Source organism: Cygnus atratus, chromosome 1, assembly GCF_013377495.2.
Source record: "Cygnus atratus isolate AKBS03 ecotype Queensland, Australia chromosome 1, CAtr_DNAZoo_HiC_assembly, whole genome shotgun sequence".
Classification (NCBI taxonomy): Eukaryota; Metazoa; Chordata; class Aves; order Anseriformes; family Anatidae; genus Cygnus; species Cygnus atratus.
In genome coordinates, this window is record NC_066362.1 from 192,373,738 (window position 1) to 192,396,397 (window position 22,660).

Here is a 22,660-nt window from a genome sequence, read left to right on the forward strand (position 1 = left end):
CCCATGGCATCCTGTGGGAGTAAGGTTTGATTTACCAGAAACTGTATGAGGATGAGACCTCTCTGGCTGGTGGCACCAGCCACCTTCAGCCAGGTCAGTGGGGACACTGCGTGCTGGAAGTCTACTTGCCCATTGCTTCAGCACAGCACTTTCCTTTTGTGTTTGTTGACCATTAGAAAATGTCTGTAAAAAGTAATACTTTTAAAAATCAGGAAGTACTTTGTCCCCTTTTTTTGTATTAAGTGTCTATTCTTTATCTGCTACTGTTTATTTATATTCTGGACCAAGTGGATGAAATGAGCAGTCCTGACATTGGGAGACTAATTTAAACGCCACCCCTGCCCCCCCAATCTTGAACTGTTTTGCTTTTGCTCTATAACAGTGTTTTTCCTCCTCTCCTAATGAAATTCAAATGAAGTCGCCTGAAAGTCATTCTAGCATGAGGGACATCTGTCACTTATGATCTAGAAATTCTAATTTTTCACAGAGCTGATTTCTTCACAGCCAGTCAGCCTTTGACACTTAGCTCCCATTGCTTTGCAGGCTCCTGGAGCTCTCAGAATCAAATTGCATCTTCACTCTCTTCTGAGGCTAATATCCCACCCGTTTACTTGTCAAAATGTGTTTAGACTTTGATGGTTTCCAAGATGAATTGGATTGGCTGTCTTGACAGCTACTAGGGACCATGATGGGTTATGAGAAACAATAGATGACATGACTTTCTTATCTAACTAGTGGCTCTGCATTGGAGAACTTTAATAACACTGTGAAAGTGGCCCAGAGTTTTTAATATTTCTTCTTGAATACAGGCCAATGAAAATGTCATTTTAAAAATGTTTTCAGTGATAGGACTGAAGAAGTATAACTATCTAAAGATAAAATTCTCCCTTCTCCTTTCCATTAGCTGAAAACTAAAGAAGCTGGTTGGAAATTATTTCTTGGAGTCAAGAGGCTATTAAACCAATTTGACTCCATAGCGAACTCTTCTCTCTTATGATTTGCATTATTTTTCGTGATAAGGAAACTACTTTTACATGAAAATGACCATCTTTCTCTAATTGATAGAAAGCTTTTGAATGGGTTTCTAAATTACACAGTGTCATAACTGAAAAAAAAAAAATTTCATTAATTTTTACATTATATAATCAAAATACTCAGGCACAACTTCATTTGATTTTCAGGAATGCATTTTTTCTACCTGTTTCTTCTAGTGACTAAAATGAATTATTGGTGATTTACAATGTATTGTTATCCTTTCTCTCATTTTCTCATATGAGTTCTAGAGTGACTGTGTTTTTCACGGCATCACAGTCCTCTAATCTGGGTAGGTGTGATGTTAAAAAAAGCAATTTTCCTTGGCATAGTTGAATCAACGATGTTCAATCACTCCTTACGTTCCTCCATTCTGCCCTGCCTGTTGTAACTGGACAATGTGTGTTGTCAAGCAAAGGCTCCTTTTCCAAGTCTCTTTGCAAAGGCTGAAGTGGCCTTAAAAAGAAAGGGGAAAGCTTGATGTCACCTCAGATGAGGACAATGGGATTCCCTTCCTATCTGATCTTCAGTGTGGCTTAATAATTTTGGACCTGTTTTGCACCATTTGGCTTGGATCCTCAAATCTTATTTTACAAATAGTTGACTCAATGGTCATTTGAGTCCATTGAGTCGGACTTGATGATCCTTGTGGGTCCCTTCCAACTCAGATATTCTGTTATTCTAAATACTTAGTCTTCTGAGTTTGTGTTGTAGTAGACAGCACAAAGTGATTCTAAATACATTAATTTTCTCATGCTCACAGTTCATACATCTTGTCCTGGACTGAGCATGCTTTATTTCCAATAAGGCAAAGGTCTGAAGTGTGGGGACTCCCCACAGAACAGGAACTTCGTGGCTATTTTGCCAGGCCATGGACCCAAGCAGATTAGGTATCTGGCAGCAAATTACTTTGCATGTGATTTGCACCTCTTTTTGATTCCTTTTCCATTCTGGGAATGTAATTGAATGAGACATCATACATTTTGAGGTGGTAAGATTCAGACTGAAAGGAATGCTACCACGATGTAACACCTAGGTTAGTTTGCATGTTGCCCTACTAAGTACAATTAGCAGTTGTATAAAAGAGTAAGACAATAGTGATTTGCAAAAGTCAAGACTTACAAATGTGACCTGCAGAAGCCAGGTGCTGATTTGCTAATACTTAGATGCAGTGTTGCTCTTATCTTTGAGCAGCGATGGTAACTGTAGTGGATGCAGAGTGGAAGGTAGTGATGTGAATGAATTTAACTGGGTCAGGTGTGCTGCCTTTCAGTATTACCAAAAATGTGTGATATTTACCCTGCTCTGTTCTCCTCAGTCTTATAAGGGCAGTGGCTGATGGTCTCAGTAACAGAAGATCACCTGTTGCCAGGCAAGCACTCCCTGCCAGCAGTTCTAATCACCATTTTAGCACACCTTTCGCAATGATGAGATGACGTGTTGAGGAGCCAGGAGTACTCTCTCAGGAAGGGTAAGCCCTTTACACTGCTGAGGATGGAGTCATCATCCAAATGTGCAGCCCAGCCAGGCAGACCAGTGCTAGGATGCCTGTGGATTTGCTGCTGTGGGAAAGTCCATGCATCACATGTGGGTTTCTAGGATGTGGTAAGACAGAAAAGACAGAAGTTATCTCAGTAACCAATGTATTAGATGTAGGAGTTGTATAAACCACAAAAGTACTGCTTAGAGGGAATACAGGGTTGTGCTGAGGTTTTTCTGCCTGTGCTAGGCTGTCATAGGCAAAAAAAGAATAAAAATAATCCAGAATTCTGTCTTGAGGTTTACTTGATTTTTTGTAGTTTGTCTCAATCATGTGTTTGTGTTTTTTTTTTAGTCTGCTTTTTATAAGTATGCATATTCATCTTCTCTTCAGCCAGAAATATCTGATATGGTTTCTTCTAAAACGTGTATAACAAAAAAAAAATCAGTGTCATTTTGGTTAAAGAAAGTGAAATCAGTTAACCTATAAAATAATATGTATCTTGTTTCTGAAATCAAATTTTGGCTTTTATGAGTGAGGATTTAGAATGAGTATCTGAAAAGAAAATCAAATGTCCTTTTTCCACAGACCCAGGACAAGCATGTGAGATATTCCTAAGACATATTTTTCCCCCTATATTGTTTCAAAACAGAATGAACTTGTTCCTCTTTGTGAGTACAAGCAAATAATAAACATTTATTACTTTCACACCTTGGACAGAGGTAAGCATTTTAAAATTCAATTTCAGGTGAAGAAGCTTTTAAATGTTATGTTGAACACTTTGACCAATACAGTTCCTATCTCCCTTGTGAGAATAATTTATTTTATACTTGACACTGTTTCAAAGAGCTGGAATTGATCTGCTTGTTCACGCTGTACAGCAGCTTTTTGGTAAATATTCTCAGCTGTGGGATCACTAGCAGAACAGGGTCTATGCAGCTCTAACAAGAATATACATGTTATTTCATTTTCATTTTTTACATCACCTTTCTTATTCTTTGAAAATTTAAGGATTGAATCCTTTTTGCCTTAGTCATATGTCCAAAGACATTGTACTTATAATGGACTTTTGTAAGCATATACTTTGATCTTCATAAAAAAGGATTTTAACAAGTAATTGCTATGTCTTTCCCACAGTATTTTCTTATGAATATGCCAGTGGTTTTAGTAGATCGTTTTTGTGACTGGAGTTGGTAGGATCTGATCATGTCTCAGTATTTCAGTCTAGTACTTCCCTCAAATTTTGAGCTGGTAGCTTTAAAATGTCTGTTCTGATGAAAATATAGCTCTAGTGGATCCTCCTTAAGACTGCATAGGTATTGTTATCAAAGTGTTTAAAAAAGATGGGTTATGTTGACAGGTTACAGAGATAACTGCTCCTGAAAATTCATAAAATAAAAGCTTAAAGTATAAAAATGTTTGGCTTTTGCTGTGTTTGAGAGAATTTGGAGAATGATCCTAAATTTGCAAGGAGTCTATTAATAAATCTGTTCCTTAAGCAGGTATTTTACTGGGCGAAGAATTCAAGTGGCGATAACTTCAGAGACCTATAATAGTGTCTGTTGAAGGGCCAATATGTCAGTCGCTTTTTGAGTGTGACCATCCAGACAATTCCTTACCCACAAAGTGGGTCCATCTGTCAAATCCATGTCTCTGCAATTTAGAGACAAGGATATCATGGGGGGCATTGACAAACGCTTTGCACAAGTCCAGGTAGTCAATGTCAGTTGCTCTTCCCCTATCTACCAATGCTGTAACCCACTGCAGAAGGCCACCAGATCTGTCAGGTATGATCTGCCCTTAGTGAAGCCATGTTGGCTGTCACCAGTCACCTCCTTGTTTTCCATGCGTCTTAACAGAGTTTCCAGAAGGATCTGCTCCATGATCTTGCTGGGCACAGGGGTGAGGGTGACTGGCCTGTAGTTTCCCAAGTCTTCCTTTTTTCCCTTTTTAAAAATGGGAGTTATATTTCTTCTCTTCCAGTCAGTAGGAACTTCACCAGACTGCCACGACTTCTCAGATATGATGGACAGTGGTTTTGTGACTTCCTCTGTCAGTTCCCTCAGGACCACGGATGTATCTCTTCGGGTCCCATGGGCCTGTGCACCTTCAGGTTCCTTAGCTGTCTCAAACCTGATCTTCGCCTACATCATTCTTCAAGTCCCTGCCTTTGCCTTCTGGGGCCCAGGCCATGTGGCTGGAGCTCTTGCTGGTGAAGACTGAGACAAAAAAGTCATTGAGGACCTCAGCCTTCTCCACATCACAGGTGACTAGGTCTCTTGTTTCCTTCCAGAGAGGGCCCACAATTTTTCTAGTCTTCCTTTCATCACCAGTGTACCTATAGAAGCCTTTTTTGTTGCCTTTGATGTCCCTGGCCAAATTTAATTCTAGAAGGGCTTTGGCTTTCCCAGCCTGATTCCTGCATGCTCATTGTCTCTGTATCCCTCCCAGGCTGTCTGTCCTTGCTTCCACTCTCTGTAGGCCTCCTTTTCTGTTTGAGTTTGCCCAGGAGCTCCTTGTTCATCCATGCAAGCCTTCTCTATATATTTACTTATGTATAAAAGAGCTTATGCTTTTTTTTTCTTTTTTTTTTTTTTTTTCCAAAACCCTCAGTGCTTTCTGCTTTGTTGCCTAAAAGCTTCCAGCAGAGGGAATGTTTGAATGGATTACGCCTGGGGATAATTCTCGGCTGCGCTTGCTGTGGCTCTGAGTCATTTGCAGTGCAGGCTTTTGGATGACTCCCTGTTGAAAGTACTTTCTGCCTTCATGGACATTTCACCTGGAAAAAGTCAGGCAAAAGGAGTGGAGAGATCCCCTATTCCCTGAGTTTTATTATGCCAATTAAAGGAGAGCTACCAAAAAAAAAGAATGGGAGAGTCTGTGCTTATTTCAGCTCCACTGAAACCTAAGGGGAAAAATACTAGTGCCTGGCAAATATTAAAGGAGATACTTGGTATTGAAAGAACTTTTTTTTCAATGAATTGCATTTGTTTTTTCATTCTAAAGTAAAAAGGTGCTGTAAAATACTGACTATGGCAATGATGTGAGTGCTGTACAGTATTGTTCAATTTTCACTTGGAAGAAGCATAAAGCATATCATTAAAAGGGCATCAAATTTTCTCGTTCATCTCAATAGACTGCAGATTCAGTCTGTTTCCTCTTTGCTCATGAAGGCTTCAGATTCAGTTATTGGATAACTTCTGTTCCGTGTCTTGAACATTGAGTTTCTGGCATTTGTTCCTGGGAATATGGGGATAAAATAGTCGAGAATATTTTCTGTCAGCCAAAAATGCAGAACCATCTGAGAGGTTTCGTAGCTGTGTTCAGCAGCATCAGAGGGTCCTGAAAGGCTTTCAGAGCCATTTTGGGTGATGGGGAACTCCTCAGAGAATTCTGGGGACATGGGAATAACACTGACAAATCCATAAACAGTATTTAAAAATAGCTGACTTATTTGCTCTGATTGTTTTTTCCCATGGTGTCATATAATCATATATGGGCTCACTGACGGTGGTCAACACACAGGGGTATCATATCGGACTAGCAGGACTGGCAGGATCATCCTGTCAGCCTGCCAGTTGTGCTGTCCGGAAATTCAAATTTGTTTTTAGTAGAATATTCTGTGGAACTACTGTAACGACCACAACAAAATAAACCCTACAAATCATTTAGTGCGTGTTGGTGTAGTGAGGTTTGCCTAAGAGTAAAAAGCAAAGAGAAGTGCCAGCAGATGTGGTCAGGATCTCCTGACTCCTAACTGTTAAAATAAATCAAGTTAAAATTCTGATCTAAGTATATTATACTGATACTGTTAGACCAAAATCTGATAGCTTTGTGTGGGATAAGTAAATTTTTACTTCCTGATTTGTCTTACTGGTTTTCATAAGCCTGGTTTCAATACGATTCCTTTGGGAGAAATATTATTTTGAGTAAGGAGACCAAAATACAGTCTTTAATTTGATGTTAAATTGCAGAAAATAAATTTGGTGACTGATCCTACAAATGTATTGAGCATGGAACTCTTTTGGTAACAGAAGCTGTCCATATGGTGTGTTCAGGGAATTAGATTTTTATTTCTAAATAGGAGGCTTTAACTTTGTTAATATTGTATTATTTTTTGTTTGTTTGTTTGTTTTTGTTTTTTAGTTTAAAAGAGGTTATTGTAAATAATTTAAAAATTAAAAAACTTCTTTTTCTCTACAAAATTCATTTACCACTTAACAAACTGTGACTTAAACAAACCTATAAGCTTTCTTTTTGCGTGTGTTAATTTGATTGACATTTTAAGATTCATTTCTATAGTCACTGCGGAAGTAGAGTTTGTAGTGTTCATTTTGGGAAATGTCCACAAAATACCAATGAATTGACAATAAGAAATGACTAACACATTGTTTTCTACCTATGACAAAGTACAGCTCTTCAAAATTATGAGGTAAATGATTTTTCATCAAATGTTTATTTCTGGATGTGTTTTCAGCTTCAAATTGCTATTTGTAGGGCAGCCAAATCCTAGTCTCCTTTCACTGGCAGGATTTACAGTGAAATCATCAAATGCTGTTCTGAGTAACCACTGGGTCAGAATAAAAATTTTGTGTGGAGTCAATGAGAATTTGACCAAGAAATGACTAAGAAAATGAGACAGATCCAAGATATTTTAATCAAAGTAGTTATTTTTTGTTTGCTTGTTAATATTATCTTAATGCAAATATTAATATCTCATTTTACAAAATAATTTTTAAAGTGCTTGTTTACCTTTGAAAATATACACAGAATTAACCTGCAATCTGTCAAGGGAAGCAGACATTGAGCGAGGAGCCTGAGTTCATGAAATGACAATATCTTGCAGAACGTTTGATCTGTTGCCACAGATAAAAATGTCCTTTACAAAATCTTCAGTGACCAAAGCTCTTGATATTAAATCTTCATTCAAAGAAGGTATTGATATGGGGATAGTCTTGCTGGGTGAAACTTTAATGCCCTTTCCTCTTGTGTATTGAACTTTGTGTTGTAAGTATTGTCCAGAAAGGGCATAAGTAACTCCAAAATACCCTGCAGGGTGTTTTCTGGAAAATGTGGATGAGCTCGACCTCTAGCCTGATCCGGCCTGGCCAGCGGTGAACAAGGAGCCAAGTCACTGCTGCTAGTGCTACTCGATGCCCAAGCCTTGCTGGTGCCAAGGGCTATTTGTGGCTGAGCAGTGCTGCAGCTTTCCCCTGCAGTGGGACAACAAGCCTGTGCAGTGTCAGCAGGAAAGCAACCTCCCAAGGGTCCCTGGGGCATGTAAATTATCCAAAATTCTCCCACAGCATGATCTGCTGGTTTAGAGTTAATGCCATTACAAAAGTTTTGCTGCCTCCACACTGATTACAGAGAAAGGGATGTTGTAGATCTGGATGAACTCTTTTTTCTCATCAGACAGCTCTGTTTCAGAGCTCAGCCTTCTTTGGTATCTCAGCTGAGTGAGGACCACTGCTGCCTGCCTAAATCTTGCAGCAGCATTGTTGCTTTCTCCAATTATTACACAAATGCTTCTGTTCAGCTCTGCCAGTCCCGGCCTTGTTGCAGCTGAGCATTGCTGAAGGAAATCAGTCATCTTCTGTATGAGCAAATAGCTAACTCTACTTCCCTTTAAAAGACAGAGCCGTGATGGAGAATAACTATATGTTGTAGAGTACTCTTATAAATGACTGTATTAATTAGTAAATGATCTGGCTATATGTAAAACAAACGGCACATCTGTCTTGTGCCCTGATGGGACCATGCGCCCTCCTTCTCACCCCTTCTTGTGCTCTCCTCACCTGCACGACCACCTCTGCAGACCAGGATACTGACTTTATTCTTCTTTTGCCATCTGCTCTCCAAATCTAGTCCACCACAACCCCATTTCTAGGTCCGCAGGTGGACCGTGGAGGTCAGACCACATAATCACTGACTGTGTGTTGGCTAGAGAGCTGGGCACTGACAGGAAATGTTCAGAGGCTCTGTGAAGCAATTGTTCGTAGTCTTAATTGTGAGATGCTCCTCGGCATGATTTTGGCTACTGCCAATTAATAATCTCCCAAACTTTTCCTGGGTGAGGGTCAAGAGTTAGCGTGGGCAGGGGACATTTCCCAGGAGGACTCTGCATGTGACCAGTCTGTTTGGAAAGGTGAAGGAGTTCAGTCGTGTGGATCCATGAGTTCCTGCAGAAACACCTGGAAAGACTGGGACCAGCAGCCCACACTCAGCTCCTGCAGATGCAAGAGGCAACCTGCTGTTCTGCAGGCAGGTTTGTGCAGGCAGGGATGTCTTTTCCATATACCTGCCTCTCTGCAGGTGTGCTGCTCTGTGCCCCTGCACTGCACCCACTGAAGGCAGCTGACACAATCTGTTACCGTCTATCCTAGATATCACTTTTAGCTACTGCACTGTCATTGCTTGATGCTCACACTCAGGAGTGTCAGCTCTTCAGTCATGTTAGTGTGGTATCGGAAAATGACTGTTCTGTGGAAGCGAGTCATCTGAATTAATGAACACACCGCTGTAAATTTGTACCTCCTTGTGAAATCTTCACAGTAACAGATACCGAGGAGGCTTCTTTAAGCATGGGCACTTTCCTGCTTTGGGTCCTTTTCTGAAAGGTGACTGCAGTGTGATACTTTTCCTGGCTGGGCAATATTCAGACAAGTGTCAGAAATAGCTACCTGCCACATTAGAGACAGCCTCCTGCTTCCCTCTGTTAATTGCTTTCTATGGTGTATTACTACAGCAAACGTTGGTGGTTGCTGTTGAAACAGAGCTTTTGCACGTGACTGGGGAAGCAGAAGGATTACACGCAGAGGAAAAGCAGATTTCATTTTTTAAGAAGCTGAAATGTTATTAACATTTTTAGGGTGTCTTCATGTGTTTGTGTATTGCAGATGCTGAACTGAAAATTGTACAGATGATCAGTATTCAATAATTTGCTGTAGAGTTAAAAAAAAAAAAAAGTTAGTTTATGATCCCTGCATATATTAAAAAGTATATGAGATTTACTTCTTTAAAAGAAGTGCTGTACGATTCATAAAAAAAAAAATGCCTTGGGAGTTCAAAGCTTAACACATCTTTTCCCATGTACTTCTACAAGCGTTTGTATTTGTAGGGAGTAATCCACCTAAAGGCTTCCTGGTGCTTTCCCATTCGAGTGAGAGAAAATGAACAGAAATAAGTCATTCTGCTGAGCAGTGGGTTATAAAGGACTTCCAGTAAACCTATCTTCCCTTTAGCAGAAGTAAGAATGAGAAATGAGTTTAATTTTTATGTTTATTTGCTTTAAAGAAATGTATCAATAAAGATATTTGCCAATCTTCTACTGTGGATCTGTGAGGAGAGCCTAATAAGATAACTCTCTGCTCTTGTTCATGAAAATGATCTAGATTTAAAATAACCTCTCCCAGAGGAATGGACGGAGGAGGATTGTTTTAAACTGGGATCAGAAACAGCCTGAAAAGTTTATCTGAGTGCCCTAGTTACTGGGACCTATTTACTGTGAATAGGTTTGCTACAGAAATATTTTTTTAAAACAACGGGATTTGGGTAGAGCTAAAATGCTGTAGGAAACAAATGAGCTCTGACATAGACAAACAAGAGGCTCAGATAGCCAAACAGAATCTGGTACTTGACATGGCACTTGAAGAAAAAATTGATGCAAGCTATCATCAATTGTAATCGATGCAAGTGATCTTTGTAGGTAGCAAAGTCCTGTCTCCACTAATTGAGCAGGATTTGTGCAAATGACTTCAAAGGAAGCAGCATTGTTTCTAAGGTATTCAGTAAGATGATTACAGACAAAAATGCATTGCTTCAAGTAGCCTGCTGCTGGAACGAAAGAAACACTGATCTATAATGCAGAAAGTCAAACTGTAATTCAGAAAGTCTGAGTTTCTGTTACCTTGCATTTTGTTTCAGAGATAAAGGACAGTTATTTAGTAGCCTTTCTTATCTGCTCTGCACGGAAGTCTGAAAAGAAAAGGTGGAGAAACATAAATATATTTTTGCTCACACAGTGTAATGCTGTTGATGCCCTGTCAATGTACTTATCTTTAAGAGTACCAGAGCGCTTGATTTTCTTTATAATTTATCATTGAAGGGTTTGCATTTTCTACTTTCAAAATGTCTGCTAAGTAAATAGGAACACATCACCAAAGTCATACAGCACACATTGTGATTATACCACCATTTATATTTGGAAATTCAGATTTTTTAAACTTTTTTTCTTTTTCTGATTGAAGAATTTATAAATCATATTAATATAATATTTGAAAATTGTAGTTTGGTTGATGTAAAATATGGCATATGGCCATGTTTACTTTTAGAAAAAAACATAATATCTGCAATCAGTGTTTATACTATACCCTTTAGGTAATCGTAACATGTGTACACCACAACACCATGCACCTTCTGCAGATATTCTGATAATGCATGAACAAACTGTACACTGGACTCTGAGACCACAAACATAATTATTAAACATGCTTATATTAAGAAATGCACTGATGGAGATGTTGTGAGTTCACATTGCAGGGATGTGTAGTGTAGCTGTGTCCTGTTTAGACATTTGCAAACAATTATTTTTGAAGTGTTTCCCTGTCAGTGTTAAATGAAAAAATTCCTGTGCTATCTTGCTAAATAGAATTCTATTTATTTCCTATATATTTAGAACATCAAAAGCCATTTGAGATGTACTTCATTGTAAGTATTCTTTAGATAAAATAGAATATTACATATCAGTAATTTAGATTTTTGTTCAGGATGGTAGGCCTTGAAGGAAGCACTCTTGAAATCTAGAATTGCACTTGAAGTTTCATCATTAGCTGGCATACAAGGCTGGTTTGTACTGATATTGGTATTCACTGGCAAATTTCCCTAATGCTTTTACAAGGTGGGTTTAATTAGAAACATAAAATGTTTTCTTCTCTGTTATTTTTTAAAATATGAATCTCTTGACTCGTATATGCCATTTAGCATACAATTTTCTTGTAGAATGAAGTTCTTGATAGAATTAGGTGTATGTCACTAACTGGCTGTTTATATTAGACACTGCACCACACTAAATAGAGTGGAGCTTTTGTAAGTTTATTTTCAAATCTAAATCATGATATAAACAAATATTACTTATGTGAAAAACAAAAACAAAAACAAAAAGCCAAAAAAACCTATCCTGAGCCTTTTTATATCAATCCTGACATCTTTTGAGCAAGGACTGGTGAGAGAAGAGCTCTAGCCCTTTGGGGCAGCCCATGGTCTGTAAGGCATCAGGTGTGAGGATTTGTTGAGACTTCAACAACACTTCAGTCCTCATGGCTGCAGGCACCTGCTAGTGCATCACAAATTAGAAAGCTGAGCCTTGTGAAAGAGAAATTTTTTTTTTTTTTTTTACTTTCTTATGTCCATACTACAGGTCTGACATAAGTTGCCTTGTTGTGCTGTGTATCTTAGAAGTTTCACTGACCCCTTAGGTAAAAATTCATTGATGCAGTTTTGCTCATATAACTTAGGACTGGAGTGAAGTTATAACATTTAATATTTTATGTGTTTGGTCAGTTAGGATGTGGCAGTCCAAGTGCTATTTGTATATTAAAGGACTCTTTCACAAAGAAGATAAGCTATAGTAATAAATATGTTACTGGGATGATGTGTTTGGCCATTTCAGAAATCCAATAAGAACAAAATGTTTGCTTTGTTTTGGTATGACATTGTTGGCTAAATACAACATCACGTGATAAGCCATGCTATGTGTTGACATAAGGCCAAGCCAGCAGTCCTGATATCATTTTCACAGTCCAAACCATTTATAGTTTGTTCTCAGATCCAGTCAACAAAGACCTTGAACTGAATCAATTTGCTGGGACAATAGAAAACCCTCCCAATAAAAACTCTTTAACAATATCTATTAACACATTAAACATGGTAAGGTCTGTTTATATATATATATATATATATATATATATGTAAAAATAACCTTTAAGACTCAAAGGACAAACAACAATTGGAAAAAAAAAAAACAACAAAAAAAAACCAACCAAACCAAGCCCCCCCAAAACAACAACAAACAAACAAACGAACAAACAAACAACCCAGAGATGTTGTAAGGCACTGATAGACCTAAGAAGCACAAGTGTAAAGCAGTACCACATAAAGAAGCACTTCAGCCAAAGACAGACATGGCAGTGGCTGAATGCATTTTATAAAAGTGGCTGCTGTTCAGAGTCATTCTTTAGAATTTAATCTGTCAAAAGAAAAGACAATAGAAAACTAAATAAAAATGCATAATAAAATTGTATCTAAAGTTTTCAAAATCCAAAGCAGAAATAGTCTCTGTATATTGCATTTGCAGGTTTGTCTGCAAGGGCAAGCCTTTAAAAGCTGAAACACCATCTGAAATCATGATCAGCATAGCAATATCCTATTCTGTGTTCTTGCATGAATATTTGGTCTAGTGTGAGGAACTAATGATGTGGAGTGGCACAGACATATGTGCATCCTTTTTTTGTCCCCTTAACAATTTAGTTCTTAATCCTCTGTCTAGATTTATCCAGTCTAGATTTATCATTTATGTAGATAAACTAGTATCTTAACCCATGCTTATCTCATCTTGCATTTTTCTCACAATATCATTGATTTTGAAAGGGATGAAGAAAGTGAGGAAACATAACTTTTTTTGTTCATGGATTAAAGTAGCTCAGCTTTCAATTTGCACTGAAATGCGAAGGGCGTGGGCTAATCCCAGCTGTTTGCAGGCTTTATGGGCAGGGACCTGCTGAGACAGCCTCTAACAGCTCCTTCTTAGGGGGGTCTGTTTTGTTCTCACAGTGAGGTTGAGTCTTAGAAGTATGAAACAAAATTCTGCTTGTAGATATTACCAGGGTAAGTCTGAAGTGCTGGAACTGAAGGCACTCCTTTAATTCTTTGTTCAAGTCGAATTGATTTAATGAAATACAGAATATTTTTGAATCATAATTAATGACTGCATGGAGCATGATCCATTTCAGACAGAGTGCAAAGGAACAAATAAAATTTAGCATAAAATTATGAACTTCATATTCAACAGAGAAAAAAACATAATATGGATTTTTTATTGTTTGAGGCAGCATCATCTTTCTTCTCTGTGTTTATATAACACAACAAACACCAGTCTAAAGCACCACTGTTTCTTAGGCACACTGAAGAGTTAAAAAAAAAAAAAAAAAAAAAAAAAGAAAAGAAACTTAATGAATTAAACCACATATTTACTAGAATCAAGGAAGGTATCATCCATAGATTTTGTTCAGAATTTCCATCCTCATACCAAAATTTACCAATGCTAGCAGTGTAAGCTGGTTCTTGACTGCTGGTGTCAGCAAGTGACATTCTGGGGTGCTAAGTGAAACCGTTTTCATGGGGAATGCCCATCAGGATGGTGGTACTCTGCTGACATGCCTACTCATTTGGATTTCATTTTATCACATTTGTGACTGCATTTGAATCTGTCTTCAAAAGAGTATTTATGACTCTGTCATACCCCCGTTTCAGGAGCTATATGGCCTGGCCACATTTTTTTTAAAAAAAAAAATGTCTCACTTTTCCTGGCTTTGAATTTTAGGATACTACATTGCTCTTCGTAATGTCAGATGATGTAGAAGAGTTTTCCCTTTCTTCTTTCCAGGTGATAAAACACTCACCACCCTTTCCATGGAAATCTTTATGATTTAAATTGCATTTATGGTTTTAGTAAAGTCACTGCGTTTCCCCTTTTAAGAGATTTTTTTTTTCATAATTAGAAGTAATAATACTTCCTTTTAAAATCTGGAGTTTTGGTTTAAATTTTCTCTGTAGCAGATAGGAGACTGATGGGACACCTTGGAGACATTAGCTGCTTTTCAGATCAGCTCTGTCTAGTAAAATGGGTATTAGTCCCACTTGTACTTAACAAAGCCGTAATTTGGAGAGAGTAAATTAGTTGCTCGGAGCTATGAGGTGAGTAAGTAACATATCTAAGAGACTGTAGTATTATGTTCAGCTCATTTCTTTATCCTTTGGCTATATTCAGCTATTTTAGTACCTTTATTTAGTCTTCCTATTATACCAATCTGTAATTTACTCCTTCTCCAATGTTCCAGGTGTTTTAGTTTTCTATTTGATCCTCTATAAAAATTCTGTTTCTTCAGTACTTCTGACTTTGATGAAATGATTTTTTTTTCATTTTATGTTTACTGTTTTTCATTATAATTTCAGTAACAGTGCATATTTTTAGGAGCTCAAAGGGTCCAATTTCCTGTGACTGCAGACAGCTTTTTCATAAAATGATCAAGTGGCATTTTAAATCAGTTAGATTTTATTTTACCAGCCATTTTCCTATTTGCAAGACTTTTCCAATACTTTATGCCCCTGACAGTCGGAGATGTTTTTTAATTTCCTGTTTACGTGTATTTGTTGTTAGCTTGCATGCATTTATTGTTGTGCAGAGAGAGTTGAAGGTACTCCTAACCCACAGTAATCTAGATCCTGATGGCTAGGGAACTCTCTTAGGAGATATGAAATATGAATGGCCATGCTGTAGGCAAAGGAAGATTTCATTAATGTAAAACATTGTCAGATGATAAATGAGACCAATGGGGATGTTTTCTTTTTTTTGTTTTATGTTTAATTGTAGCTTATTCTTTACTGTTTTTATATCACAACTCATTAAGCCTCTGGAAAGCTCAAAGCTTTGAGAATGACATACACAGAAATTGAGTATCACTGTGTGAGTTTGCCATTCTAGATGGTTTGCTTTAAGCATGTGACTGATTGTGTTGTTTCTTTGGCTGCTACTGCAATGTTTTTCAAAAGCCACATTCCATACATAGATTTTTTTTTTTTTTTTTTTTACTAGGAATTAGCTTAAAAATTTTTACCCTGACGTTTAAGTTGGTGATATTCAGGGTAGCTCAAAAGCAAAGAAATTTGATTTGACGTGCTCTATATACAGGCTGAAAATCTCGGTTTGGATTTGAGGTGTAATTATCTACAAAATTTAAGGCTTGGAATAGACCCATTTTAGAAAACAAAGAATAATTAAAATGAGTCTTTGTGATTAAAACTAATTCCATATTTACAGTCTGAAGAACACATCTTTGATTTTGTATTGATTTTATAACAGTATGACTGCTCATTTCAGAGTAATTACTCTGTTTTGCATAAAATGTACATAATACAAAGATCAAGCCTTTAATGTAGGTCTTACTACTGTGTCAGAAAATATTGCTGACTGAAAGTCACATAACTTTTGTTTTGATGTTTCCAAGGAAACACAGCTTGCTTCCACTGCCAGTTGGTTTCACCATGTGTGGAAGATCTGTATTTTTCTCATTGTGTACTCCTCTGGATTGCTTTAAAATTTCCTTCTGTGATGACTGCATATTTCACTCTGCATCTGCAACGTCTTTGCATTGAATTGAACCACGCTTTCATTCTAATCTTGATTTGCCTGTGTATTGGGCACCCTGTGGTGCTGTCTTCCAGTCATAGTACATTGTAGCTGATTTCACATTTCAGGGCTTTTTATTTTATTTATTTATTTTCCCCACTAAATGCTTCCATCACTCAGGCTCTTTTGCTCCTACTTGCTTCTGCAAAATGGTTCCTATGGTGATACTGCTAATTATCTTTCTGCGTGCCTTGCATTGCCCTCTGTCATCTTTGCCTTCAGAAGATAAGGTGGTATCACAACATCCCATCCACAATTCTTTCGTAATAAGGCTAAACTAACTTTTTTTTGGTGTATATATATTTTTTTATGGAGCATTATTTGTGCATTTCATTTTTTATGTAAGAAAGGTCTTAATTAAATGGCAGTATGCATGAATTTTCAGTTCCTGTTCAGTTTCTGTTTCTCTGCCCATATTTCTTCACCTCTTTGGTTACTGCTCTCTGCCTGCAGCGCCTGACACTTCTGGCACAAGAGGCACACTCTACAAGCCATGCTCTTAACTCTAAAATGTTTTCGAGGCTTTATTACAATTTGAGTAAATGCTTCATGTTTGTGAATACTGTACTCATACACATTTATATTACTTTAGGGGCCATAGTAAAAAGGTACAAGAATCAGTTGCATGATGCCATAAATCAGCTTCATGAAAATATTTCCACAAGGCAGCTAGTATTGATTTGTAGGGCATACACTATGCTAACTTGACAGTTCACCTGAATACTGCTACTGTTTGGGAAATGTCAAGTAACTTGGACAACTTGCGCTGGGAATGATACCTTAGAATCACTGAAAGGTAAAACATGGCCTCCAGTGTAGGTTACGTTATGTCAGCTTGCTTTCTTCGTGGTAAATTTTTATGATAATCATTCTTACACCTGACTTGGCTCCAAATGTAATGCTTCCATTAGTTTGTAATGCATTTTAAAAGAGAGAATTCTTAATAAGAGAGAATTCTAATGCATTTAAAAGGGAGAATATTCCTCCAACAGCATAATAGCATGACAGTTTTATTTATCTATACATTTTCTTTTCATTCATTCTCTTCAAAGAATTCACTCATTCATTCTGTTTTTCAACTTTATTTAGCCATCTTTCGTACGTGATTTCTATTTAAGATGTATTGTGGTGCTGATAGCATTGCACATGTAAATCATTATTCCTACTGATGCTTGCATAAGAACTTTGGAATAGTTTAAGTGCAGCACAGTTAACTTTTCAGTGAAAGTTCTGTCTTTTTTGAGAGGGATTTCCTTTTTTTTTTTTTTTTTGGTATTTGTTGAAACTCTTAATATAGCAGGTAACTATATATAGTCATATGTATATAGTCATGTATAGTCATTTATATTATATATAAGACTGCTTCTGGAGTTTGAACTGGTAGTGGCTTTTGTCAATCAGTTGGAAAAAGTGGCTTTCTGTCTCACAACATAGTTGGTACTTTTGCAATCAATGTAAGGCTAATAATTTCTTTCATTTCTGTATTTCAGGACTGAGAATTTACTACAAAGGGGCATAGCGTCTATCTAACATAGGGAAAATCTTGAAAAGAACAATGTTTTTGTCAAATTTCTCAAATATTGTTATGATTTAGTGTTTTCAGACGGATCATTGCTGTAATTAACTCTATTAACCCAATTTCCTTGAAAATTAGAGTTAAAAGCTTGGAATTAATGTAGGTCCTTAATGTGCCTTTGCAAATACTCTTAAAAGTTCTTCATTTTTGCTATTCTTGCTAATACATCTTGCATATTTTTGCCTGTAAAGATTTTCAATAAATGACTTCAGTCTGGAATGCTTTTGCCTGTAAAGTGATAGAAATTTGAAAGCTAGAGCACTGCCTGGTTAACTACCAAATATATAAATAATATTTGCATATGTTAAGAACAGATGCTTGCTGCTGAGCATACCCAAGATAACTGGGGTCCCTAAATGAGTTAGAAATATGCCTTACAAATACCTGCCTTGGGAAAGAGAGATTTTATCTCCTCTGTATACTAATAAAAGAGATTGTCTTTATTTTGCCTCTTTTTTTTTTTTTTTTTTTTTTTTTTTTTTGTCCAGAAGGGTAGGTAGTGACAGCACAAAGTAAGCAATCTCCCAGCAATGCCTGTAGCATCCCAGAGCTGGAATTGCAGGTAAATATCTGTTCAACCCTTCACTACAGGAGCCACAGAGCATACATTTGCTAAAAGTTGCTACCAGCTGTCTGATAAACACATTCTTAAAGGGTCTTTGCTTTTGTTAATTTGGATGAGTTGACACAGAATGGCAAGACCACGTGCCCAATACAGATACTTATGCTCTTATGCACAGAAGTACTAGAAATTACCAGTGTAAGATTTTTGTTTGTTTGTTTGTTTGTTTTCTCTACTTCATTAGGATTGGTTTGCTTTAACGTTGGTCACTTTTTGTTTGTTTGTTTGTTTGTTTTTTTACTGCCCCAAACCATTTTGGTCCAAATTCTCTAATGCCGTGATGGCCTGAGGGAGACATTAGAAAAGGAAAATTTCAGCCTGAATTATTCAAATATGACAAAGTTTTCATGGAAATGGGAAACGTTTGTAATATTTAGTAGTAAAAGAGGCTTGTAATATTGCTTATGATGCAGACAGAACAGCTTCTAGACACTGACTTTTAACTTTCTCAAAATGTGAAGGGTAATGCAATTGAAATGAGATGACATTGGCTCATGACAGCAAACAGTTCTTTACAGGTATAATTAAGCAGATTATGGCCTTTGCCATCTGCTTAGGTTACATTTATGAGAAAAAACACTTTCCCCGTGGTGCAGGGAAACAGATAATTAGGTGTTGATAGCTCAGTTGCATGTTAACGTTTATACTTGGAATTCCTCACTTAAAAAAAAAAGTCACCAGCAAGATAGCATGTGCATCTATATGTAATATATTCACTGCAGTGCCTTAATTCTCTGAAGATATTCAATGATCTCCATACCTGAACCTGTGATGGCTTTGTCACTGCTTCTGACATTAGCTTAAAATGTCTGCCTGAGATGGGAAACCTGGCTTAGAAGGTGATACTGAGGAGAAAAACAGATGAAAATCTCCCTGAGGCCAAAGATGATGACTCCATCCATATTGCTCTCTTCCTGTGGCATTATTTGTAGGAAAGACCCAAAAACCAGAGGCTATGAAGTCTAATGCTAAGCAGTATTATGTGGTGCCTAGTGTCAGGTGGGATGCATGTTCTCTGGGCCTCTCTGAATTGTGTGCCTGTCACAGAAGTCTCTGCAGTTGCGAGGTCTGAATTCGTGACAGTCCTTTTCAGTCCAAGGTTCCCAGGATTTCTCACCTCCCAATGAGGGTAATGCCAATATTACTGTAAATCTGTCTTATGAATACCAAGAGGACACCTGGAAGTATCTGACTTGTTGGAGCATCCTTAGGAAAGATTACCGGGCATTTGTATTTTCATTTTGCATTACTCTTTTTTCAGGGGAAAATACCATTATGAAAAACAGCAACAAGTACACTTCTGAATCATTTGACTCTGCTATGTAAATGGTCAATTTCATCCAGGATCTTGTCTCTCTCAATGACAGACAGCATATAAGTGGAGACAGTTAAAAGGTGGAATGTACATTAACATATTCACTGGGGAATTTTTTTTTGATTTTCCATCTAGTGCAAAGTGTCAAGACTATCTAGTATGAATTAACTGGGGATGTTTTCATTATCCATATAAAGGACTAAATGTTTTCTCACTTACTAAAACCTTTGCCTGGATGATTCTTTATGAGAGTTGAACGAGGTTATTGTTCACTGTTAAATAAAAAGAATATCCCTCTTCTGATTTTAATTCTCTTTCTTCTAATGCTGAATATTGCCTTCCTCCTTCATTATGAGATAGGAGCATTAAACTTACAAGCTCAATACCTTTAATGTCTATATTACAGATCCCCTCCAGCTTTTCTGGCTGCTTTACTTTATAGTGGTTAACTATAAGTTTTGACACCTCAACATCATTGCGTTTTTTGTTGTTGTTGTTTGTTTGTTTTTTAGATTATTAAGAAACAAATTCCTTCCCTTACACTACTTGTGAACTATGACAGAATAGTACCCTATCCAGCAGTTACACATCCTTATTATGTTCTTATGAAAAACTGCCAAGGGCTTTCTAAATATTACATATGCTTTCTCCTTTTGCTGCATGTTTATTTCAAAAAGGTTATGTTTTCTTTGGGAAACATTGTCCAATTTACTTTGTTATACCTCTCAAGTTGTACAGTAGTTCTATTTTACTCACTTCATTATGAATGAACTGGTCTAGGACAGAAAAAAAGCTTCACTCACCTACAATTCTTATAGTCAAACACGAAGCTTTATAGCTGATTGAGCTGCTGCAAAAAGGAAAAAAAATAAATCAATTTCTTCTTGAAATCAGCTGAAAGTTGGTATCTTAACAGCTTACAGAACCCCTGACTGGGAACCTTCCCAGCCTGCTGACTGTTGCTATTTAATCATCCATTTTTTTCCAGTACCAACTCCTCTGACATCTCTCTCTCAGTCTGTGCTTCTTTCATCAGGATGTTCTTAGCACCCTTTGTGTGAAAGAAATTACTACAAAGACATCATCTTACTTCCCTGAAAATGTCCTTACTGTCTTTGGTGAAGAGTTTTATATGCTTTATACCACATGCTGGTGTGGTAGACCTACAAATTCATTGCTCCTTCCACAAATAGAAGTGTGAGAGAATGAAGAAACTCACCTGGGTGATTTGGAAAGCTGCCTACCATCTGGTGTGGGCATACCTGGCTGTGGGAGCTATGATGGCAAGAAACCTTAACATGTCTGAGCTCGCCTGGGTCTCCTGTAGGTCTGCAGCAGGTGGAGCTGACGTGCAGCATGTGTTCAAAAATCTAACTGCTTCAAAAATGGCACTTCATGCATTTAGGAAAATGAACTATATCATGTGATTGTCTCCAGCAGCAGGGAACTGGGCAAAATTAAGTGACAGATCCTTAATGACCTGTAAAGTAAACTAATGAAAAGGACTACAAAGTGCACACAAAATGCCACAAGCATTTTATATCCACTCCGCCTTAGTGAAATGCACTGTGAGAAGTAGACTGTCTGGTTTTAAGTCTGAGTCTTCATAAGGAAGCATAAAAGCATATGAGACATAATGAATTATAATTTCTGTTCTAGAAATCATTTTTTTGAAACTTATATAGATTACTATTACTGAAAAATAAACCTGTATGTGATGTGGAAAAAATATTCTGCCATGTCTCAACTTAATGCCTTGCCAAAGGGCTGAAATATTAAATACTGAATGCCACAGGTTTATAATGGGCTTCATTATAGTTCAGGAATTGCAGAGCTTTCTGGCTTTCAGGAGATAATACCAACTACTTTTATTATTTGCAACCACAGAACATGGTGTGACAAATTGATACTTGAAGGTAAGGACCAAAATCTATATGCTGTGTGGCAATGCAACAGCATTTTCAGAAGCTGCTAAGTTAAGAACAGAGATCAAACTGATGCATAATAGGAGTTTTACTCCTAAATATTTTTTTTGAAAATTCTACCTGTAGTTTGTGTTGTGAAACTAATAGAAAGCAGTGATCTCGGATGGTTTTCTGAAGCAGTTATGTATTAGTGATAGGTAAGCAGTACTAGCTAATGGCAGCTGACAATGTGATTATTTGACAGCCAGAAATGATGCAGGGCCTGATTCTCAGTGCTGCAGATCACTCATGGCCATTCAAACCTGGGCAAAGTGACATTCAGTCTGTCAGGAGTGTGCTGCATTCAGTTAGCATTTGAATGAGATGATTTTTTGAATTTTTAGCCAGGAAAGAATTGGGGTCATGACAATTACATAGCTGGTTTCCAAGTTTAGCTTTAGGTACATATGCTAGCAAGTTGGCCTAAATATAGGCTGGCATAACTCAGGAGGTGTAAGTAGCATGCCAAAAAGGGCATGTACAGTTTGGTATACATGAAATTACCTTCCAAGATTATTCATGAATTTTACTCTAAGTGGCTTTTACTCTGGTGGCTTTCTATGATGGAGTGACTGCATCAGTTGACAAAGGAAGACCGACCAGTGTCATCTATCTGGACTTCTGTAAGGCTTTTGACACAGTCCCACATGACAACCTGGTCTCCAAATTGGAGAGAGAGGGATTTGATGTGTGGGCCATTCAGTAGATAAGGAGTTGGCTTGAAGGTCACACCCAGAGAGTGGTGGTCAATGGCTCTATGTCCAAGTGGAGGCCGGTGACAAGTGATGTCCCTCAAGGGTCTGTCCTGGGACCAGTGCTGTTTAATATCTTTATCAGTGACATAGATGGTGGGATCGAGTGCACCCTCAGCAAGTTTGCAGATGATACCTAGCTGAGTGGTGCAGTTAATACAACACAAAGGGATGGCATCCAAAGGGACCTGAACAAGCTTGAGAAGTGGGCCCACGTGAACCTAACGAGGTTCAACAAGTCCAAATGCAAGGTGCTGCACCTGGGCCAGGGCAATCCCAGACATGAAGACAGACTAGGAGAAGAACTTATTGAGAGCAGCCCTGCAGAGAAGGACTTGGGGGTTCTGGTGAATGAAAGGCTCGACATAAGCCAGCAGTGTGTGCTTGCAGCCCAGAAGGCCAACTGTGTCCTGGGCTGCATCAACAGAGGGTGGCCAGCAGGTGGAGAGAGGTG

The 22,660-nt window shown here is 37.7% G+C and overlaps 1 protein-coding gene across 1 annotated transcript in view; it reads left to right on the forward strand.

The window, feature by feature from the left end:
- GUCY1A2 (guanylate cyclase 1 soluble subunit alpha 2) overlaps nucleotides 1-22,660 on the forward strand; it is a 158,836-nt gene that overhangs the window by 40,872 nt on the left and 95,304 nt on the right. The gene's annotated exons all lie outside the window — the stretch shown is intronic.